We start from the raw sequence: 25,017 nt of genomic DNA on the forward strand, positions 1-25,017 counted from the left end.
CCCAGTTTCAAGTGATTCTCCTGCCTCAGCCTCCTGAGTAGCTGGGATTACAGGAGCCCACTACCACCCTTGGCTAATTTTTGTATTTTTAGTAGATACGGGGTTTCACCATGTTGGCCAACCCTGCCCTCAAGTGATTCACCCACCTCGGCCTCCCAAAGTGCTGGGATTACAGGCATGAGCCACCACACCCAGCCTCATTGTGATTTTATTTTGTATTTCGTTGGTAACTGGTGAGGGTGAACAACTTCTCATCCTTATTGGTTATTTGGATATTATCCTTTGTAATGTGCCTGTTCAAATCTCTCAGACTTTCCTAGTGGGCTGTCCATCTTTGTCTTACTGATGTATAACAGTTCATTTTTATAGCTTTACTGAGAAATAATTGATACACAAAAAAAAAATGTGCACATGTTTAATGTATGCAATTTGACGAGTTTGGACATATGCATACACTGTGATACCATCACCACAATCAAAATAAACATTCATCACTTCAAATCTTTCCTGGTGTTCCTTCCTCTCAGCTTCTCTTGATCGTCTCCCCACTCTCTCTCTCCCACCTTCCCCCGTGATCTCAGAGGTCCCAGCGTCTCTGATCTTTAGAGCTCCTGCTTGCATCTCACGTCCAAATAATAACAGTCCAACAGTCACAGGTGGTTAAGAGGAGATCTGGCCTTTGCCAGGCCCTCCCTAAAATCCTCTGGGACCATTTCTGAAGAAACTGTCCCGTTGCCAGTGTGTCCTCACGTGGAAGGGCCAGGCTACCTTCTTATGGGCCTGGGCCCACCCTCAATCAAGGTTGCCCCAGGCTCTCAAAACCAGAGAGTCAGCATATACTCAATTCAGACCTGCCTCAAAAGGGATCGAGAAGGTCCCCAGGGATGCCCCTCTGCTCACAGTGAGGATGACCTTAGACATGCCCGTGCCAAGCAGCTGAGCCCCCACCCTGAATTCCTCCATTCCTGTGAATCCCAATCTCCACCTTCAGTGAGACAAAACACAGCTTACTACCCCCACACTCTGCCTTCTAGGTTTTGTTGTGTTTCCAAATCCTTATCAACACTGTATCAACACTTATGGAGCTAGAAGTCTCCATAATACTCACCCCTCCCCTAGTCCTTCCTCCATCCATAACAAGCATAATGCAAGCTCACATTTATTGAGCACTTACTAAGTGCCAACCTCTATTCTCACCCTTTGCGTGCATTAATTTAAACATCCAACCCTTCCAACACCCATATAGCAGTTACTATTACTATGCTGATGCACAGAGAGGTTAAGTGACTCCCCCAGGGTCACACAGCTTCTGATTGGTGGCACTTCAATCAGTGCCCAGATTCCCTGTCTCTCTGCACCCGGAACTGCTGCAGGGGCCTCTACCACAAGCTCAGGGCTTGCTGCCTCGCTTCTCTCACAACATTGCTCTGCTTCCTTCTTGCGGAGAAAGTCTTGTGAACCCTCCCTTTCTGCCCCAGCTGCTGGGAGACTACAGACAATGCCGATACTCAAGCACAGCAATGGTACCACCCCTCGTGGCCACCAGGTCTGCTTCTTCCCTCATTTTCTATTTTATCCGTAATGATAGATTGAGAATGTAGGAGGCAACATCCTTCAAAGATGTAAAATGCTAGGCCACAGAAAACAGAGACTGTAAAAGGCAGACCTGAGCGGCAACAGATGCCATGATTACATCTCGAGGCAGCCAAGGGGAAGAAGAAATCTGATCCATTACTATCTGCAGGAAGCAGACTGTTTGCTCTGCAGGGACAAAGTTTTCCCCTTACAATACATTCTCATAAAATTTGCTCACTTGGGCCTTCCTGTAAGGAACGCTGAGGGATGCGATGGATTGGCTATGGCCTGAAAAATCACTTTTGCAGCAAAAGGAAAGCATACTTCATGTGACTGTTGACCAGCACAGAGGACACCACGCCAACAACCTCAGGGATGCAGAGTCCTCCAGAAGAGAGGCCAGCGTGGTCCAAGGACACACTCTCCCAGGGCAGAGGGTCTGGTCAGGGCCAGAACTCGGAGTACCCGGCAGCTGGCTGGAGAGTTCAGTCCTTCAAAGCCCTGCTCCAAACACCCTCCACCCACTTTTGTTTGCCGAGGAACTGGTTGTCCCTTAAGTCCAGAGACTGGTTGTCCCTTGAGAACAGGGACACAATCTTTCTATCTCTGTAATTCAGCCCCTGCCCCACCCTCAACAGCTGAGGTGACTGGAAAGGGTGGGTGGGTGGATGATCCAGGCAGGTCCCTCAATCAAAAGAAGTGGCAGACACTTCTTTTGTCCCCTAGCTTCTGTAGAAGTCATGGAGCCCTAATTGTAGTTGGGCACATGGCTGCCTGTGGTGCTTCCTGGCACCCCTGGAGACTGGGAGAGTCACACAGCTGAGTCCTGAGCAACAAGAGGGGAGTAGAAGTGATAAGCTGGGGACACCCTCTCCCTGCCTCGTCCCCTCTCTCTGGCTAGAACACAGAGGAGGTGGTGGCTGGCCATCTCAGATCAAACTTGTCCATCAGCCTTCAGAGCAACCAGACGGAAAGAGCCTGAGGCATTGGCCCTGTGCAGCTGCTGTTCCAGCCCTGAAAGCCTCCTGCCAAGACTATTATGTGAGAGAAGTCCAAGCTTCCATGTTGTTTAAACCACTGTTGTTTTGAGTCTCTAATGCAACAGACAAGTCTATAGATGAGCTCATGTCCCAGGAGCTACCAATGAAATGCCACTGCCTTCCCCCAGGGCCACCTGGCTGGCACCTGAGCACTGTGTCCACCTGCATGTCTTCCTGGCACAGTCTCCACTACCAACACTCCCAGAGGGAGAACAGCCCCCCACAAGGGACTTAACACCATCCCTGTTTTACAGATGGGGAAACTGAAGCTCGGAGGAATGGCCAAATCTGCCTGAGGGCTCAATAGCAATGGCTGGTGGAGCCAGTCCCAAATCCAGGCCTGCCAGCTGCATGGTGTTTGCTCCCCTGAGAGAGGTGGCTCCTGTTGTTCACCTGCTCAGCCAAGCAGAGACTGCCTGCGCAGTTAGCGGTGGAGGCCCTATTTGTGGGGAAATGCCTGGATAAGCCTGTCTGGAGGCCAGGCCAGCACCTAAGGTCTGCAGGGCAGGCTGTGACGAGGAATCAGAGGGAAGCTCCTTTGCATTATAAAGGGAGAAACAGTGGGGACGGGGTGTTGGGGGCTGGAAGGGAGGGGGAAGGGGGGAAGGGAAGACTGGTGAGAACAATGGCGGGAGGCTGCCTTCCGCACCTCTCAGTGAGGTCTTCCTAAACATCACAAAACACTGCAGTCGTGGGATTTCTGCAGAGCCGGGTGAAGACACTTAGCCTTGTGATGGGGTCCACTTGTGACCCGGCTGCCACGTGAAGGTGGCACATACAGTGGAGGGGAAGTGAGCCACACATTCGGCAGATCTCAGAAGGTGCATCTGGGAATGTGACTCTAACAGGGGCCGGGCCCCACCACAACCCACTGATGTTGGAGTCAGCAACCAGCCCACAGCAGGGCTCTTGCAGGGACAGTGACCCCACGTTGCACTGAGGTGCTGCTGTGTTCTGAACCACCTCCAACATCATGGACTACAACAGCCATCACTGTATTATGTTGCAGAGTCTGGGGAGGTCAGGGGTTTGGAATTGGGTGTAGGGTGTGATGGGGTGAAGCCTGGAGCCTCAGCTGGGAGCACTGGAATGACTGGGGGTGACTGGGACGGCTGGGCTGGACTCACTGCTCCAGCTTCTTCACTCCCATATCTGGACGGGACCACGGCTCAGCTAGGACTGTCAACTGAAGCACCTCCAGGGAGCCTCCCCATGGCTTCTCATAGCTTGGCAGTGAGGTTCTCAGAGGGAGTGTCAGAGAGGGACACCTGAAGAACAGCATTTCGAGAGACCCAGGCCAAAGCTGCCTGGCCTTTAATGACCTGCACTTAGAAGTCATGTGGCCTTTGGGCGCTGTGGCTCACACCTGTAATCCAAGCACTTTGGGAGTCTGAGGTAGGCAGATCACTTGAAGCCAGGAGTTCAAGACCAGCCTGGCCAACATGGCAAAACCCCATCTCTACTAAAAATACAAAAATTAGCCAGGTGTGGTGGCAGGCGCCTGCAGTCCCAGCTACTTGGGGGGCTGAGGCAGGAGAATCGCTTGAACCTGGGAGGCAGAGGTTGCACTGAACCAAGATCGCGCCACTGCATGCCAGCCTGGGTGACAGAGTGAGACTCTGTCTCAAAAAAACGGAAGAAAGGGCCGAGCACGGTAGCTCATGCCTGTAATCCCAACATTTTGGGAGGCTGAGGCAGGCAGATCACAATGTCAGGAGATCCAGACCATCCTGGCTAACACGATAGAACCCCGTTTCTACTAAAAATACAAAAAATTAGCCGGGCATGGCGGCGGGCACCTGTAGTCCCAGCTACTCAGGAGGCTGAGGCAGGAGGATGGCGTGAACCCAGGAGGTAGAGCTTGCAGTGAGCCGAGATCGCACCACTGCACTCCAGCCTGGGCAACAGAGCAAGACTCTGTCTCAAAAAAAAAAAAAAAAAAACGGAAGAAGTCTCTTGGCCTTGCATCCCCTGTGCTCTATTGGTGGCAGCAGTCACAAGCCTGCCCAGTTTCAAGGGGTGGGGACATAGACCCCACTTCCGTGGGAGGAGTGTCAAAGAATGCCGGAGCTTGTTTTAAACTTCCATGCTCCATAACACCATAAGCGACTCCCTCTTGAGGTCTCTCCTTAGCCAGCTCAGGTCTATGATTTCAGCGTGTCCTAACATCAAAAAATAACTCCCCTTCCCACAGCTGATGCTTGGAATTCCCAGCGAGAGATCAAAGGCTTTGATCTGGAGGGGACTTTTATTCTAAAGCAGCTCCTCCCAGCCCCTCTCCCACCACCACCCTTGAGTCGGCACTGGGCCCTGACGCCCCTTCTGCCTCCATGTCAGTGGGCTCGCCAGGCCTCTGCAGGGAGCAGCTTTGGCTGAGGGAGGATGGAACACCTGGGCCATTGTGTGTTTACCAAAAGTCCATCCTGACAGGATCCTGGGAAGAGTGAGGAGAGAAGGAGAGTCTAAGGTCCTGAAGGTCGACTCAGCCAATGTCACCATTTAGCCAGAGGCTGCTCCTCCCAGGAGCTTCTGCTTTATGCCCCAACTATACTTTCCCCTCCTGCCTCACACTGGCTTCTATCACACAGGACTCCATCCAGCCCTGCACCTCTGGGGTTCCTCCTACTTCCTACCGCCAGTCCACCGTGGCCCTCCCTTTTACGGCCAATGGTCCCAAAGATCTGTTTAGAAGTAGATTCAACATCCTGTTTTATCCATCCAAGCCAGCTCTTGCTGTGTGCCTACTGCATCAGCAGTGCAGAAACAAACCATTCTAGGTAAAAAAAAAAAAAAAAAAAAAAAAAAAAAAAGGGGGGCAAGTGGGGCACAGGAAATCAGGTGCTTGTAAAATCACGGGAGTGGGTGGTGGGTGGCAGCTGGATAGGCAGGAGGCTTCCAGTGGGACTGTTGAGCTGGAGGACACACCCACCCACCACCATGCTGCCATCTGCGGATCAATAATCGCTGCACTGCCTTTGCCGCCACCATAACTGCCAGAACACCCAGGACACTCGTGACCAGACACTAGAACACAGAGTTCAAAGGCCACAACCACTTTCTACAACCCTGCTGGTCAGCAGAAGCAGCGGCAGGAAGATGGCCTTCACCACACCAAATCCAGCTGAGCACTGTCTATTAGAGGCGCCCAGTGTGCTCTAGCTGCAGGGAGTTTGGGGAAGTGCATTTGGCTTTCTCATCTCAGCAGTCCAGAAAGACATGTAGAAGGAGGAAGGATGGGTACTGAGGGCTGGGACACTGTGCCCAGCACACATGAAGGAACCGTCATCTGTGCTCCTGGAGCTCCTGGGAAGCTGGAACCTTCCTTTTCTTCCCAGGGTGGGGTTGGCAGAATTCTCTGTTCTCTGGGCACCATCAGAAGACCTGGTCTCTGTCACCACTGCATATGTCCTCTGGTTTATTTCTCCCACTGCTGTTTTGCCACCTCTAGAGCCGTAGATTGCCCCATAAACCTCCTGGCTACTCAGCAGGCTGACATCTTCTCTGCTGGAAAGTGGAAGAAGATGAGTGCCACGGGCTCCCTTTGCCACTGCATCCATTAAATCTCCCGAGGACACACTTACCAGGCATGCACATTTCTTTACTGACATGTTTGAGCAATTTCAAGAGGGAATTATTCCTCTTCTGAGAAAAAACTGTTAAAGTCCCACTGACTTGGAATTTCCCTTGAGTTTCAAGCAAAAATGTACCTAAAGATCCCGGGCCTTCCCAAGGAAGTGACTCCCTACCCACAGTATCCCCACTCCAGCTGCTCTCGGGGTCTCCCCACCCCCCAGCAACTCCCTCCTTCTCTCCCTGCCCGTCCGGAAACCACCCTGCTCCCAGCCTCCTTCACCTTCACCTTCCTTCATCATCAGCGTCAGATCTGAGTTCTGCGGTTCTAAATAGCACCCCAGGCCTCAGCAAGTGGAGGGTAGGGGAAGAAGAGGCAACTCCTTGTTGCCGGTCCTCAGCAGCACCGTGGGAGGGGGCTTGGAGGGAGAGAGGGGTGGGGTGTGGGGCCACAATGAACCGAATCCTGGCATTTGGTTCCTTCTCAGGACCTCCCACTAGAGGGCGCGACGGTCCCGCCGGTTCCTTGCCAGGTGGCTCCAGCTGCGGCGGACATCAGAGCATCTCCCAGGGACTAGAAGTTCAGACTAATGAGATTGAGAAAAGAGCATTTCCACATTTGCAAGGCGCCTGTGCTGCTCCGGAGGTCCCCATTACTCTGTCCAGAATCCTTTATTGCTTCCTGGTCCCCGAGGGCCTGCTGGAACCAGAATGGGAGAAGGGCTCTGCGCGGTTGGCCTTCCTGGACTCACAGCTTCCCTGTGAAGAACCTAGCGGGCTCTGCAACGCCCTGGTCACCCTTTCAGAGTGTTTGAGAGCTTATATGGGATATGTTTAAGCTGAGACAGGTCCCCAGCCACCCACAGCACGGGTAAGGGAGCATGGGCAGGGGACCCTCGGGGCAAGTGTTCCAGGCCATGCCCAGCCTCAGAGGGCCCTGAGGCTGGCGAGGGCAGCGTGCTCAGAGGAGATGGAGGCCAGTGCGGCTGGAGCTGGGGGGACGGCGAGTGGGGGCCACCACCTCCCCAAACTTCTCCATTAAGTAGCTGTGGGCAGAGACTGTTCCTCCCCGAGGCTGGAGGAGGGAAAGAATGGGGGTGCCTCTCGGATTTTTACCCACTCCTACCTGGGGGCAGGGTTGCTGCTGCCTCCCGGCTAGCCACCTGTGGGAAAGTCGACAGATCCTCCCCAGCAACCAGCCACTCCTCCTTTTCCTCCTAGCCAACTGTCACAGGTGTGTGAACCGCAGCAACTCCATCTTGAATAGGGGCTGGGTAAAATGAGGCTGAGACCTAACTGGGCTGCATTCCCAGATGGTTAAGGCATTCTGAGTCACGGGATGAGATAGGAGATCAGCACAAGATACAAGTTGTTCAAGACCTTGATTATAAAACAGGTTGCAGTAAAGGAACCAGCCAAAACCCACAAAACCAAGATGGTGACAAGAGTGACCTCTGGTTGTCCTCACTGCTGTACACCCACGAGCGCCATGACAGTTTACAAATGCCATGGCAATGACAGGAAGTTACTCTGTATGGTCTAAAAAGGGGAGGCATGAATAATCCACCCTTTGTTTGGCACATAATCAAGAAATAACCATAAAAATGGGCAACCAGCAGCCCCCAGGGCTGCTCTGCCTATGAAATAGCCATTCTTCTATTTTTTTACTTTCCTAATAAACTTGCTCTCACTTTACTGTATGGATTCGCCTTGAATTCTTTTTTGTGCAAGATCCAGGAACCCTCTCTTGGGTTCTGGATTGGGACCCCTTTCTGGTAACACAACCACTCCTCCTTTCCTTGGTAACATCCCTAATTTTACTTCTGGTGTACACACCTCCCCAAGCGATCCACGTCTTTGTTGGGAACTGACTCCTCCATGGGCTCTAGGTTGCGCATACAAGGTTCTCGCTCTGTCGCCCAGGCTGGAGTGCAGTGGCGCCATCTCGGCCTACTGCAAGCTCCGCCTCCCGGGTTCACGCCATTCTTCCGCCTCAGCCTCCCGAGTAGCTGGGACTACAGGCGCCCGCCGCCGCACCCGGCTAATTTTTTTTTTTTTTTTTTTTTTTTTTTGTATTTTTAGTAGAGACGGGGTTTCACCGTGGTCTTGATCTCCTGACCTCGTGATCCGCCCGCCTCGGCCTTCCAAAGTGCTGGGATTACAGGCGTGAGCCTCTGCGCCCGGCCTGATGTAGGCTTCTTAGTTGCTTCCTCGCCCTCCTGGGAGAGCTTCCCAAAGTCTCTCCCTCCCGCCAGGGACCTGCACCAGGTAGCCCGGGCCCTGGGAGCGGCTATACTCTTAGGGCCACACGGGGGCGCCAGCCTCAGGCGGCTGCACCACGCCCGGCTGGAACAGGAGACCCCAACACCCCAGAGCGCAGTCAAACCGCCCTGCACTGGCCAGTTACTCTGGCTGATAAGCCCCCTTCACTCCTTAGCCCCAAGCGAGTGAGGTGCTTCCTCGCAAATGAAAATCTGCGGCCAACCCTGAGTCACTTCTTAAGATGCGGGCTCCCATCAGCTCCCCAACCCCAGCCCCACCCCTGAGTGCCGCCTCCCGAGCTAGGCCTGGAGAGTGCAGACAGGAAGGAAGCGCAGCTGGACCTCACCCAGAGAGGGGGACAGATTATCAGCAGGGTGGGAAGTGCTACAGGGAGCCCTCAAGGGCATCCCGCGTGTGCGGGTGATGCAGGCAGGTGCATGGGGGAGGGTGGGGTGCTACCAAACCCCAAGTGAGCCCTGTTGGAACTGAGCCTGGGGTGAGCCGGTAAACAAAGTGTCGGGAGGCGCTTCAAGCTTCAGGGCCAAGGGCCCCAGAGCATGAAGGTAGAGACAGCCAGGTGGAAGTGGCTGGAGAGGGTGCACGTGAGGACAAACAGGAGGAGGGGCAGCAGGAGGGTGAGGTGGTGACAAGGGCGGGGAGGTAACCTGGACCAAGGAGACTGGACTCTAGCAGGAGGGAAATGACCCCCAGGGCGGGCTTAGGCAAAGTAAACATGATCACAGGGCAACATGCTCCCACAGGACTTTCTGCAGTAAGGAAGTGTGGCTATTGAGCCCTTGAAATAATGAGGCTAGTAAGACGCAGGAACTAATTTTTAAACATTATTTCCTTTTAATTAATTTTTTTTTTTTTTTTTTGAGACGGAGTCTTGCTTTGTCACCCAGGCTAGAGTGCAGTGGTGCAATCTTGGCTCACCGCAACCTCCACCTCCTGGGTTCAAGCAGTTCTCCTGCCTCAGCCTCCCAAGTAGCTGGGACTACAGGCACGCGACACCACTCCCGGCTAAATTTTGTATCTTTAGTAGAGACGGGGGTTTCACTTTGTTGGCCAGGCTAGTTTCGAACTCCTGACCTCAGGTGATCCACCACCTCAGCCTCCCAAAGTGCTGGGATTACAGGCATGAGCCACTGAGCCTGGCCCCTTTTAATTAATTCAAATGTAAATAGCTGCACCAGTTAGGAGGCTGTGAAGATGGTCCAGGTGAGGGAGGGTAGGGGCCTGAAATGGGGAGGCAAAGAAATGGGGAGGGCATGGACTCTGGGATTGTCAGGGCACTGGCTATTTAATATTTAACTTAACCACTCAGCCAGTACTGAAACAGTTGTTATGGAGGCCTGCGTTCGTGAGACCTGGCATGCCACAAGTGAGTAGAGCCGAGAAATCGTGGAGACCCACTGAAAGAGGGGAAGGAATGCTTAGGGCCTCGGAGGTCTCCTGGGGGTCTGGCCGGGGCAATGGGGTGCTTATGTATCATCACTAGGAACAGAAACCCACGATGAATCAGCTTGGAGATGACAAGTGTGGTTTTGAACACATGGAAACTGAGAGGTCTTAGGACATCCCAGTGAAAGCATCTGGTAGGCTGTTCTGTGTATGGCTCTGATGCTCAGGAGGGAACTGAAACTGAAGACAGCCCTGTCAGTCATCAGAGGTCAAAAATCGGCAGCCCATAGGCCAGCTTCAGGTCACAGATGGAGGTTTAGACTGGCTCACACCATTGATCTCCCGAAGTGCTGGGATTACAAGCACTGCGCCTGGCCTCATCCTACCCACCTCTTCTTTTTTTTAAATTTAAGTTTTTCCATTTGCTGTACTTCATGCCAAGTATACACTCCCCTCCTGCCTGTTCCCAAGCCAGGGACCAAGGACTACAGGCCGGTACAGGATTTGCGCTTGGTTAATCAAGCTACAGTGACTTTACATCCAACAGTACCTAACCCGTACACATTGTTGGGATTGCTGCCAGCTGAGGACAGCTGGTTCACCTGCTTGGACCTGAAAGACGCTTTCTTTTGTATCATATTAGCTCCCGAGAGCCAGAAGCTGTTTGCCTTTCAGTGGGAAGATCCGGAGTCAGGTATCACTACTCAGTACACTTGGACCCGGCTTCCCCAAGGGTTCCAGAGCTCCCCCACCATCTTCAGGGAGGCGTTGGCTAGAAACCTCCAGAAGCTTCCCACCAGAGACCTAGGCTGCGTGTTGCTCCAGTACGTTGATGACCTTTTGCTGAGACACCCTACGGCAGTCAGGTGCGCCAAGGGAACGGATGCCCTACTCCAGCGCCTGGAGGACTGTGGGTATAAGGTGTCCAAGAAAAAAGCTGAGATCTGTCGACAGCAGGTACGTTACTTGGGATTTACTATCCGACACGGGGAATGCAGCCTGGGATCAGAAAGAAAGCAGGTCATTTGCAATCTACTGGAGCCTAAGAGCAGAAGGCAAGTGAGAGAATTCTTAGGAGCTGTGGGGTTTTGTAGACTGTGGATCCCAAACTTTGCAGTATTAGCCAAGCCTTTGTATGAGGTCACAAAGTGGGGGACCGGGAACCTTTTGAATGGGGATCTCAACAACAGCAAGCCTTTCATGAGTTAAAGGAAAAAACTTATGTCAGCCCCAGCCCTGGGGCTACCCGATCTGACAAAGCCTTTTACATTGTATGTGTCCGAGAGAGAAAAGATGGCAGTTGGAGTTTTCACCCAAACTGTGGGGCCCTGGCCGAGGCCAGTGGCCTACCTCTCTAAACAACTAGACGGGGTTCCTAAAGGATGGCCCCTGTGTTTGAGGGCCTTGGCAGCAACTGCCCTGCTAGTACAAGAAGCAAATAAGCTGACTCTTGGGCAAAACCTGAACATAAAGGCTCCCCATGCTGTGTTGACTTTAATGAATACTAAAGGACATCATTGGCTAACGAATGCTAGACTCACCAAGTACCAAAGTTTGCTCTGTGAAAATCTCCGTATAACCATTGAAGTTTGGAACACCCTAAACCCCACCACCTTGCTCCCAGTATCAGAGAGCCCTGTCGGGCATGATTGTCTAGAAGTGTTTGACTCAGTTGACTCTAGTAGGTCTGACCTCCGGGACCAGCCTTGGGCATCAGTAGACTGGCAACTACACGTGGACGGGAGCAGCTTCATCAACCTACAAGGAGAGAGATGTGCAGGGTATGCAGTGGTAACCCTGTACACTGTTGAAGCCAGATCGTTGCCCAGGGCACTTCAGCCCAGAAAGCTGAACCCATTGCTTTAATTTGGGCCTTAGAACTCCATGAAGGTAAGACTGTAAACATTGACACTGATTCTCGGTATGCCTTTTTAACCCTTCAAGTGCATGGAGCATTATAGAAAGAAAACGGCCTATGGAACTCTGGGGGAAAAGACATAAAATATCAACAAGAAATCTTGCAATTATTAGAAGCAGTATGGAAACCCCACAAGGTGGCAGGTATGCATTGCAGAGGACATCAGCGAGCTTCCACCTTGCTGGGTTTGGGGAATTCCCGTGCTGACTCAGAGGCTCGAAAAGCAGCATCTGCCCCCTTCCGGGAATCAGTCACAGCCCCTCTGCTCCCTCAAGCACCTGATCTTGTACCTACTTATTCTAAAGAAGAAAAGGACTTTCTCCAGGTAGAGGGAAGGACAAGTGATGGAGGAAGGATGGATTCGGTTACCAGATGGGAGAGTAGCTGTGCCACAGCTGCTAGGAGCTGCAGTTGTACTGGCTGTGCATGAAACCACCCATCTAGGTCAGAGTCACTGGAAAAGTTGTTAGGCCTGTATTTCTACATCTCGCATTTGTCAGCCCTTGCCAAAACGGTGACACAGCGGTGTGTTACCTGCTGACAGCACAATGCGAGACAAGGTCCAGCCATTCCGCCCGGCATAAAAGCTTATGGAGCAGCCCCCTTTGAAGATCTCCAGGGAGACTTCACAGAGATGCCAAAGTGTGGAGGTCAGAAGTATTTACTAGTTCTTGGGTGTACCTATTCTGGGTGGGTGGAGGCTTATCCAACACGAACTGAGAAAGCTCGTGAAGTAACCCGTGTGTTTCTTCGAGATCTGATTCCTAGATTTGGACTGCCCTTACGGATCAGCTCAGATAACGGGCCTGCGTTTGTGGCTGACTTGGTACAGAAGACGGCGAAGGTATCGGGCATCACATGGAAACGGCATGCCGCGTACCAGCCTCAGAGTTCCGGAAAGGTGGAGCGGATGAATCGGACTATCAAAAATAGTATTATTGTCTTTCCCACTGGATATTAAAAACAATACCACAAGGGGCATCAAACCACCTGCCAAATTTGAGGGAATGTTATCCTGTCCTCCCCCCTGCCCCCGGATATTAGAGACAATAACATAGGGGTAATGTAAACCCACTGCTTTATTGGGAGAAGTATCATCCTCTCCCTTCTTGGATATTAGGAACAATATCACAGTGTGTGTGTACGCCTGTCGCAAAATTCAATGGAATGTCATCCTGTGCCTCCCTGGATATGACGAACAATGTCACGGGAGATGTACAACTTCTGAGATATTGGGAGTGATATCATCCTCTCCCCTCTGGAAGTTAGGGACAATATCACAGGGGTAGTGTACACCCTCTGTGATGTTGGGACTAATATCATCCTCCCGCCCCCTGGATATTAAAAACCATATCACAAGGGGTGTACACACACTTCGATATTGGTATTAATACCATCCTCTCCCTCTTTGGATATTTGGTGCAATATTTCAGGTGGGGTATACATCACCTGCAATATTGGAAGTAATATTATTTTCTCCCCCCCCCCCCCGGATATTAGAAACAATATCACACGGGGTGTGAACAACCCCTGCGATATTTGGAGGAATATCATCGTCTCCCCTCATGAATATTAAGAACAATATCGTAGGGGAGGCATACACCCCCTTTGATGTTTGATATCATCCTCTTCCCCCCTGGATATTAGGAACAATATCAGGAAGGGATGTACAGACCCTGCGACATTTGCTGTCATCTAATTGTCTCTCCCCTAGATATTAGGAAAAATGTAACCGGGGATGTGAACACCCCTGCGATATTGGGAGAAGTATCATCCTCTCCCCGCTTGGATATTAGGAACAATATCACAGGGGGGGTGTACTGCCTCTGTGTTATTGGGAGTAAGATTATCCTCTCTTCCCCTGGATATTAGGAAGGGTATCAGAGGGGGAGGGTGTACATTCCCTGTGGTATTCAATGTAATCTTATCCTCTCCCTCCCAGGGTATTAAGAACAATATTAGAGGAGGGGTGTACACCCTCTGCGATATTGAGAGTCATATCATCCTCTTTCGCTCTGGATATTAGGAACAATATCACAGGGTTGTGTACACCCCCTGCGATACTGGGAGTAATATCATCCTCTCTCCCTCTGGATATTAGGAAGAGTTTCACAAGGATGTGTGCACCCCCTGTGATATTGGGAGTAATATCATCTTGTCGCCCTCTGGATATTAGGAAGAGTTTCACAGGGGTGTGTACACTCCCTGCAACATGGGGAGTAATATCATCCTGTGCCCCCTGGATGTTAAAAACCAAATCATGGGGGTTGTACACCTGCTGCGATATTGGTAAACGTTACTTCTAGTATCCCACAGAGGGTACACCCTGTGATATTTTTCATAATATCATAGGGAGATATTGCTTCTAATAACACAGTGGGTGTACACCATGTGTGTACACTCTGTGATGTGATAGCTTATATCCTAGGGAGATATTCCTTCTAGTATCACAATGAGTGTACACCCTGTGATATCATTCGTAATATCCTAGAAAGATGTTGCTGCTAATATCACAGAGGGTGTGCCCCCAGTGACATCATTATTCGTAATATCCTAGGGAGATGTTACTCCTAATGTCACAGGGGTGTACACCCTGTTATATTATTCGTAATATTCTAGGCGGGTGTTACTTTTAAAGTCACAGGGGTGTACACCCTGTGATGTTATTCATAATATCCTAGGAAGAGGTTACTCCCAATACCACATGGGTTATCCTATGAAGAGGTTACTCCTAATATCACACTCCTAATATCACACCCTGTGATAGCATTCAGAATATCCAAAAGGGATGTTACTTTTAATGTCACATGGGGTGTACACCCTTTGATATTATTCGTAAGATCCTAGGGACATATTACTTCAAATATCACATTGGGTGTACACACATGGTGTACACATTATGTGTGAACACCTCCTGTGATATTATTCATAATATGCTAGGAAAATGGGACTCCTAATATCACAGTGAGTGTACACACTGTGATATTATTTGTAATATCCTAGGGGAATATTACTCCTAAACCAAAGTCGTGTGTACTCCCTGTGATATTATTCGTAATACTCTCATATACTCACAGTATATGAGAGGGATATTAGCACTGAAGTCACAATGTGTGTACACCTTGTGATATTATTCATAATATCCTACGGGGATGTTGCTCCTATTGTCACAGGGGGTGTATTCGCTGCGATAGTATTCGTAGTCTCCTAGACGGATGTTACACCTAAAGTCACAGGGTGTGTACATCTTGTTATATTATTCATGATATCCTAAAAAGACATTCCTCCTCATGTCCCAGGGTCTGTATACCCTGTGATATTATTCATAATATCCTAGCGAGATGTTACTTTTAATGTCACAGAGGGTGTACATCTTTTGAAATTATCCGTCACAGTTTCTTGGGATGTTACTCCTAATGTCACACGGGGTGCACACCGAATGATATTACCTGTAATATTCTATAGAAATGTTACTCATAAATCACAGGTGTTCTACACCCTGTAATGTTATTGGTCATATTCCAGGGGAATGTTACCTAAATTAATGTCACCCAGGGTGTACAACTTGTGATATTATTCATAATATCCTAGCGGGATGTTACTACTAATGTCACAATACGTGTACACCCTCTGATATTATTCGTTATATCCTCACGGGTTATTACTCCTATGTCACATGGGGTGTACTCCCTGTGATATTATTCGGAATATCTTAGGGGGATTTTACTTTTAATGTCACAGGGGGTGTACACCCTGTGATATTACTCATGATGTTCTAGAAAGATGTTACTCCTAATGTCACAGGGGGTGTACACCCTGTGATATTACACAGGCTAAACCCCTGTGACATTATTCGTAATATTTTAGCGGGATGATACTCCTGAAGTCACAGGAGATGTACGCCCTGTGATATTATTCAGAATATTCCAGGGGGATGTTACTCCTAATGTCACAGGTGTGTATACCCTGTGATATTATTCACAATATACTAGCGGGATATTACTACTAATGTCACCATGTGTGTACACCTTCTGATATTACTCGTAATATCCTGGGAGGATGTTACTCCTAACATCACAGGGGTGTACACCCTGTGTTAATTATTAGTAATATTCTAGGGGGATTTTACTTTTAAAATCACAGGGGGTGTCAACACTGGGATCTTATTCGTAATATCCTAGGAAGATGTTACTCGTAATGTCACATGGGGTGTACACCCTGGGATACTATTTGGAATATCCTAAAGGGATGTTATCTTAATGTCATAGGGTGTGTACACCTTTGATATTATTCGTAATATTCTAAGGAGATATTACTTTAAAAATCACAGTGGGTGTGCACACATGGTGCACACCCTGTGATATTATTCACAATATCTGAGGGAGGTATAACTTTTAATGTCACAGTGGGTGTACACACTGTGATATTTTTCGTCGTATCCCAGAAGTATATTATTCCTATTGTCACAGGGGTTTAACATCCTGTGAAATTATTTGTAGTAATCCAGGGGGATGATTATCCTAAAGTCGCAGGGTGTGTACACCCTGTGATATTATTCATATTATTCTAGGGGGATGTTACTCCTAATGTCGCAGATGTGTACGCGCTGTGATATTATTCACAATATACTAGCTGGATATTGTTACTAATGTCACAATGCGTGTACACCTTGTGATATTATTTGTACTATCCTAAGGGGATGTTACTCCTATTGTCACGGGGGTGTGCTTTCTGTGCTATGATTCGTAGTATCCCAGGGGGATGTTACTCCTACCATACAAATTGTGTACACTTTGTTATATTATTCATAATATCCTAGAGGGATGTTGATCCTCATGTCACGAGGGTGTACATCCTGTGATGTTATTCTTCACATTCTAGAAAGATGTTAACTCCTAATATCACAGAGGGTGTACAATCTGTGAAGTCATTCATAATAGTTTCGGGGGATGTTACTCCTAATGTCACACGTGGTGTACAAACAGTGATATTATTTGTAAAGTTTTTTTGGATATGTTACTCCTAATATCACAGGGGCTGTACACCCTGTCATATTATTCTTAATATCATAAAGAAATGTTACCACTAACGTCACAGGCAGTGTACACCGTGTGGTATTATTCCCAATATTATAGGGTGATGTTACTCCTAATGTCACAGAAGGTGTTCACACTCTGATAACATTCGTAATACCCTAAAGCGATGCTACTACTGATGTCACAATGCAGGTACACAATCTGTTATTATTTCTTATATCCTCGGGCGATGTTACTTCTAATGTCACAGGGGTTGTACATTTTGCGATATTATTCGTAATATTTTAGAAAGATGTTACTCCTAATGTCACAGAGGGTGTACACCCTGTGAAGTTATTCACAATAGTTTTGGGGGCTGTTACTCCTAATGTCACCCATGGTGTACAAACAGTGATATTATTCGTAATATTTTATGGACATGTTACTCCTAATATTGCAGGGGCTGTACACCTTGTAATATTATTCATAATATCCTAACGAAATGTTACCTCTAATGTCACGGGGGGGGACACTGTGTGATATGGTTCCCCATATTGTAATGGGATGTTACTCCTAATATCACAGGGGGTGTTCACACTGTGGTAATATTCGTAATATCCTAAATGGATGTTACTGCTAATGTCACAACACGTGTACATCCTCTGTATTTGTTCGTTATATCCTTGGAGGAGGTTGCTTCTACTGTCACAAGGGGTGTACTCCCTGTAATATTATTCCTAATATCCTAGGTGGATGTTACTCCTCGTGTCACAGGGGCTGTGCGTTTTGTGATATTATTCACAATATCCTAGAAAGATGTTACTCCCCAGGTACACCCTGTGATATTTTTCGTACTATCCTAGGGGATGTTACTCCAAATGTCACAGAAGGTGTACACTCTGTGATATTACTCGTAATGTGTCAGGGAAATGTACTCCTAATGTCACAGGGCATGTACACCATGTGCGCACAGCCCCTGTCATGTTATTTGTACTATTCTCGAGGGATGTTAATCCTAATATTCCATATGCTGTTAACCATGTGGGAACACCTTTGTGGTATTATTCCTAACATACTAGAAGGATGTAACTCCTAACATCACATGGGGTATACGCCATGTGTGTACACATTCTGTGATATTATTCATAACATCCTAGGGAGATGCTACTCCTAGTTTTACAAGGTGCGTACGTTGTGTGTGTACACCGCCTCTGATGTTATTCATAATATTCTAGGGGAATGTTGCTGCCAATGTCACAGGGAGAGTACGCCATGTGTATGCAACCCTGGTAATATTATTTCTAATATCTTGGGGGGATGTTGCTCCTAATGTCACCTGGAGCATACACCATGTATGTACACCTTCTGTGATATTATTCGTAAATCACAGAAAAATATTATGCCTAATGTAACAGGATGTGTACACCGCGTGCATCAACCGCCTTTGATATTATTCATAATATACTAGGGGGATGTGACTTTTAATGTCACAAAGGGTGTACAAAATGTCACAGGATGTGTATGCCTTATGATATTATTCCTGATATCCAGAAGGATGTTACTCCTAAGGTCACAGGGGGTGTACACCCTTCGATAATATTTGTAGTCTTATAGGGAGATATTCCTGTAAATCTCACAGTGGGTGTACACTACACCCACTGTGAAATTATTTGTAATATCTCAGAGATATTACAGAGTTATAGCTCTCTGTGTTATATTAGAGAGTTATATCTCTCTAAGACAGTACAAACGATACCACAGTGGGTGTACCTTATGTGTGTATACCCACTGTGATATTATTTGTAATATCCATGGTAAACATTACATCTAATATCACAGTGTACTCCCTTTGATATTTTTCATACTATCATAGGGAGATATTGCTTCTAATATCACAGTGGGTGTACATCATGTGTGTACATTCTGTGATATGATACCTTATATCCTGAGAGATATTTCTCCGAATATCACAGTGTGTGTACACCTTGTGATATTATTCATAATATCCTAGAAGGATGTTACTCCTAATATGACAGAGGATGTACACCCAGTGATATTCTTCATAATATCCTAGGGAGATGTTACTCCCAATATCACACGGGGTATACACCCATTATATTTTTTGTAATATTCTAGGGGGATGTTACTTTTAAAGTCACAGGGGGTGTACACCGTGTGATGTTGTTCATAATATCCTAAGAAGATGTTACTCTTAATGTCACATGGGGTGTACACCCTGTGATATTACTCGGAATATCTTATGGGGATGCTACTCCTAATGTCACAGGCTGTGTACACCCTGTGATATTATTCAGAATATCCACAAGAGATGTTACTTTTGATGTCACAGACGGGGTCCACCCTTTGATATTTTTTGTCGTATCTTAGGGAGATATTACTTCAAATATCACAGTGGGTGTACACCCATTATATTATTCGCAATACCCTAGGGAGATATAACTTTTAATATCACAGTGGGTGTACACACAATTTGTGAATCCTAATATCCTAAAAATAAATAAGACACCTAATATCACAGTTGGTGTACACACTGTGATATTATTCGTAATATTCCAGTGGGATGTTACTCCTCAGGTCACAGGGGGTTAATACCCTGAGACAGTATTCCTCATATTCCAGGGCAGTGATACTCCTAAAGTCACAGGGTGTGTACCCCCTGTGATATTATTTGTCCTATTCTAGGGGGACGTTACTCCTAATGTCACAGGGAGGTACACCCTGTGATATTATTCATAGTATACGAGAGGGATATTAGTACTAATGTCACAATGCGTGTACACCTTGTGATATTATTCATAATATCCTAATATCACAGGGGGTGTGTTCCCTGTGATATTATTCCTAATATCCTAGACGGATATTGTTCCTAACATCACAGGCTGTGTACACCTTGTCATATCATTCATAATATCCTAAAACTACGTTATTCCTCATGTCACAGGGGGTGTTCACCCTGTGATATTATTCGTAATAGTTTTGTGGGATGTTACTCCTAATGCCACACGGGGTGTACACAGAGTCACACAGTGATATGACCTGTAATATTCTATGGAAATATTACTCGTAAATCACAGGGGCTGTACCTCCTGTGATATTATTCTTCCTATTCTAGGGGAATGTTACTACTGTTGTCACAGGGGGTGTACACCCTGTGATATTACTCGTCATATCCTAGCGGGATGTTACTACCAATGTCACAATGCGTGTACACCCTGTGATATTATTTGTAATAGCCTAAAGAGATGTTACTACTAAGGTCACAATGCATGTACACCCTCTGATATTATTCGTTATATCCTCGGGGGATGTTACTCCTAATGTCACATGGGGTGTACTCCCTGTGATATTATTCGTAATATCCTAGGGGGATGTTACTTTTAATGTCACCGGGAGTGTATATCATGCGTATTCTGTCTGTGATACTATTCCTAATATCCTAGGGGCATGTTCCTCCTAATGTCACATGGGGTGTTCACCATGTGTGTACACCTGCTGTTATATTATTCATAATATCCCAGGGGAATGTTACTCCTGATGGCACAGGAGGTGTACACCATGTGTGTACACCGCCTGTGTCATTATTCATAATATCCTAGGGGGATGTTTCTTTTAATGTCACAAAGGGTGTACAAAATGTCACAGAAGGTGTACAGCTTGTGACATTATCTGTAATACCCTAGAAGGATGTTACTCCTAATATGTCACAGGGGTTTACACCCTTTGATATTATTTGTAATCTCATAGAGAGATATTACTTCAAATATCACAGTGGATGTACACACATAGTGTATACCCTGTGATATTATTCATAATATCCTAGGGAGATACAACTCCTGGTATCACAGTGCGTGTACCCCGTGTGTGTACACCCTTGATATTAGTCGTAATATCCAGGGTAAATATTACTCCTAATATCACACAGTGTGCACACCCTGTGATATTTTTCATGATATTTAAGGGACATACTGCTTCTAATATCACAGTGGGTGTACCGCATGTGTGTATACTCTGTGACAGTATATTTTATATCCTAGGGAGGTGTTACTCCTAATATCACAGTGGGTGTTCACCCTGTGATATCATTCTTATTTGACCTTGCTGCCTTTTTTAACCCACACTACAAAAGGAATGGAACAGATAAGAAGATATTGAGATTAGACAGTGCTGCCGTGCGGCCACCGCAAGACACTTTTAATATCCCTGTTTCCCAGGCTATAGATAAAGGGGTTAAGCATGGAAGTGACCGCCGTGTACATCACTGCAGCCACTGCACCCTTTCTGGGGGAAGATGACACATCTGAACTGAGGTACCCTCCAACGCCTGTTCCATAAAATCAGCAAACAACTGACAGGTGAGACCCACAGGTGGAGAAGGCTTTATACTTCCCACCTGATGAAGAAACCCTCAGAATGGAGGAAACAATTTTATAGTAAGAGAAAAGGGTCCCCAAGATGGGAAGAAAACCAAATATGGCAGCAGGGAAATACATGATTATGTTATTGATGAAGGTGTCACAACGGCAAGATGGGGGAGTTGAGAAGGGTCACAGAAGAAATTAGGAATTTCCACCTCCTTGAAGCAGGTCATTAGTAAGGCAATCAAGTTGTGCAGCTGGGAGTCCAAAAGACTGAGAAAAAAAAAAGACAGCAAAAGTAGGAAGCCACAGAAACATGGGTTCATGATGGCTGAATGATATAGAGGGTGACAGATGGCTACAAACTGGTCATAGGCCATCACACTCAGGAGCATGTCTCTCTTCCATGCCTCCAAAAATGGCAAAGAGAGACTTCTGAGTCAGGCAGCCTGCATAGGAGATGACTCTGCTGTGAGACTGGATGTCCACAGTCATCTGGGGGACCGTGGTGGAGGTGAAACCGATGTCAGGCAAGGACAGGTTGGAGAGGAAGAAGTACATGGAGGTGTGGAGGTGGGAGTCAGGGCTCACGGCCGGATGATGAGCAGGTTCCCCAGCACCGTGACCAGGCACATGGACAGGAACAGTCCAGCGAGGACCGGCTGCAGTTCTGGATCCTCTGAGGGTTCTAGGAGGAGGAATATAGAGACATCTGTTAGATTCTGTGGGTCTGTATAGTTTGGACAACTTTCGCCTAGAAAAGAGCGTTGAGAAATCAGAAACAAGTAAACCAACACCCAGCATTGTGTCTGCATTTTGGATACAAGCAATTCACAAGTAATGTTTACAGATTCCAGAGCAATCCACACTCAGGAATATTTTGCAGTTCTGACAAAATCAATTGTCTTATAATGCTTTCATCATTGATTCTGTGTTATTCACTTCTTGCTGTACACACCTGCCTTAGAGACACTAGATTCAAGAATGTTCCAAGAACCAGATCATCATATATAACAAATTCATAATTGCTAGAAAATACAGCCTATCTTTTCCGAAGAAAAATATGTAATAAAACCATTCTCTTCACTTTAAGAAAAAGGTTATCCTAACTAAAGGAAATTAAGAACTCAAATATTTTTTATTCTAATAGATTGATACAAATTCCCTTGATTTAGAACATTTATAAACACTGCATAACAGCTGAGACCATGCCATCTGGAAATGAACTTAAAGTTGATAGTTCATAAGCAGAAAATTCTTCCACATGCCAGTTAGGTCCTAGTGATTTCATCATTATGTTTTCTGACTTTTCTCCTTCAAAAGAGTAATTGCTTACTCAAATCAGTGGGTCTTGTTTTAAAATTCATGTAAGCTATAACTCCTGTCCTTAGCTTAGGTGGACTTAGAGTTTTCATCAGAAAGTTTGGCCAAACGCGGTGGCTCACGCCTGTAATCCCAGCACTTTGGGAGGCCTAGGAGGGCAGATCACGAGGTCATGAGATCAAGACCATCCTGGCCAACATTGTGAAACCCCGCCTCTACTAAAAATACAAAAACTTCACCCGGTATGGCGGAGGGCACCTGTAGTCCCAGCTACTCGGGAGGCTGAGGCAGGAGAATGGCTTGAACCTGGGAGGCAGAGGCTACAGTGAGCTGAGATCACACCACTGCACTCCAGCCTGGGCAACAAGAGCAAAACTCTGTCTCAAAAAACAAAAAACAAAAAGAATCACGTAAGTCGAAGTCACACTGATGACAGCCAATTTTTGTGAACCAAGGAAGTGTCAATTCAATAATTCACATAGATGTTTACTTTTGCTGTCTCCTATGTGCCAAGCAAGATGTAGGCTCTGGGGAGTCAGAAACAAAAGAGACTCACTTGTTCCTCTCACAATACTCAGTACTTACTGAGATAAGGACAAAATAAAATGTCCTGTCTGGAATGCAGGGAAACCAGAACTTCAGGTCAGGGGATATTTCCATTGAATTGTATGGAGTTTAAGCTTAAAATATTAACGAATGTATCTAAAATTCACTTTACCTTTACTTTATGCATCCATCATAGAGATCATGCAGCGGGCGCCCACGATCGGTTTAATCATCACTCACTTCCATTGGATCAACTAGAAATCAACTCAGATGAGAGTGCTGAGTCTCAGAGGATGGACATCTCACCCCTTGCCATACAGATAAGTAGAAAGGGTGGTATTCAAAATTAATGGCCAGACTCTAAGTCCCAGATACTATACTTCATGGTCTTCCAACTCTCAAAAAGTTGTGGGGTTTTGTTTTTGTTTTTGTTTTTTTGAGACGGAGTCTCATTCTGTTGCCCAGGCTGGAAGTGCAGTGGAGTGATCTCAGCTCATTGCAACCTCCGCATCCCAGGTTCAAGCTATTCTCCTGCCTCAGCCTGCTGAGTAGCTGAGATTACAGGTGCCCGCCACTATGCCCGACTAATTTTTTTCTATTTTTAGTAGAGACGGGGTTTCACCATGTTGGCCAGGCTGGTCTCGAACACCTGAACTTGTGATTCGCCTGCCTCAGCCTCCCAAAGTGCTGGGATTACAGGCGTGAGCCACCGCGTCCAGCTTCAAAAAGTTTAAAGCAGAGCTCAGAGGTCTTAACCACAGGTACATCTAAGGAGCATTTTTGAAACGGTTTCCAGCTTCCTCAACAGGAACGGAAGCCAAACTCCGAATTTATGACTCCTTTGAGGAAGTCGAGAGCTGTAAGGAAAGCCAGGAACGGGGCAAGGGAGAGATGCATCCCGAATGATCCTGTGCCAATTCTTTCTGGAATCTTTGATGTGATCTCAGCTGCCCTTTCTATACTTGACACAGTGATTGTGGCACCCACTGGTCTAGCTGTGGTCTACAAGGAACCCCCAAAGGGAAGGGCACAGTGAGGAGGGGCATCAGCCTGAGTGACAAGGATTTGAGAGGGCAGGTTGGATGCAGGGAGAGGACTGGCCAAATGCCATGTGTCTGGACTTAGGCTGCCTGGTTCAAACTGGACTTCACCCTTTTTGACTTCATGATCTGGTACAAGTTATATGAAAATGCGTTGCTCCTTTTCTAGTCTGTAAAATAATAATGAAATGTGCACTAATAACTGGGAGACTACGCAGAGGAAATGAAACAAGCTGCATAGACCACAGAGCTCAGAGCCTGGCCTTTAGGAAGCCCTCAGTAAGGGTTCATGATGCCATGGTGTCTGTCATCATCCTCTTTATCCTCATCATCACCTTCATAATCTTTTTATTGTTCTTAGGGAATAGTTTAGAGGGACTCATTCCCTGCTATCATGGGTGAGATGTCTATGAAAAGGACAACCAGTGGGGGAGGAAAGCAAAATTTTGAATAAGATTTCTGAGACCCCCCCCCAACACCATAACCAAGAACAGAAACTCCACAGTCTGCTGAGCCGACAGTTTGCACGTTGGTCTCCTCCCATCTGCCCACCGCACTCCCCTGTTTTTTTCCTGAGGATGAGGATACAAAACAAGGCTCCCAACCATCCCTCAGCACTCACTGAACTGCCCTTCCCCTCTGCTGGGCCATGACCACGGAGAACAGGTCCACTGTCCTCCCTGCGTGGTGCACGATGGAGGCTCAGACTCCGTCCTCAAGGCTGGCAAGAAGACAGGGTGAGACATGAGCCTCCTGATACAGGTGACGGGTGTGGAGCCCACAGGACTGGAACCTCACACTGCAGGGCTGGAGGCACAGACTATTTACTATTCTATGGCCTGGGGGGCTCAAGGCACAGAGCTCCTCATTAGCCAAAGTCGCCCAAGTTCCCCAACCTTTAAGGATTTCCTCATAATAATGCAAGAAGAAGAAGAGAAAAGTGAGTGT

The 25,017-nt window shown here is 47.3% G+C and overlaps 1 protein-coding gene across 1 annotated transcript in view; it reads right to left on the minus strand.

Annotated features, from left to right (window-relative positions):
• Positions 1-20,989: 20,989 nt before the first annotated feature.
• Positions 20,990-25,017, minus strand: part of SMIM41 (small integral membrane protein 41) — a 28,586-nt gene continuing 24,558 nt past the window's right edge. The window contains exon 2 of the mRNA XM_034935807.2: positions 20,990-21,848. The gene's annotated coding sequence lies outside the window, so the exon portion shown is untranslated. The remainder of the gene's footprint in view (positions 21,849-25,017) is intronic.

The sequence above is a fragment of the Pan paniscus genome, chromosome 10 (assembly GCF_029289425.2).
Source record: "Pan paniscus chromosome 10, NHGRI_mPanPan1-v2.0_pri, whole genome shotgun sequence".
In the NCBI taxonomy this organism is placed as follows: domain Eukaryota; kingdom Metazoa; phylum Chordata; class Mammalia; order Primates; family Hominidae; genus Pan; species Pan paniscus.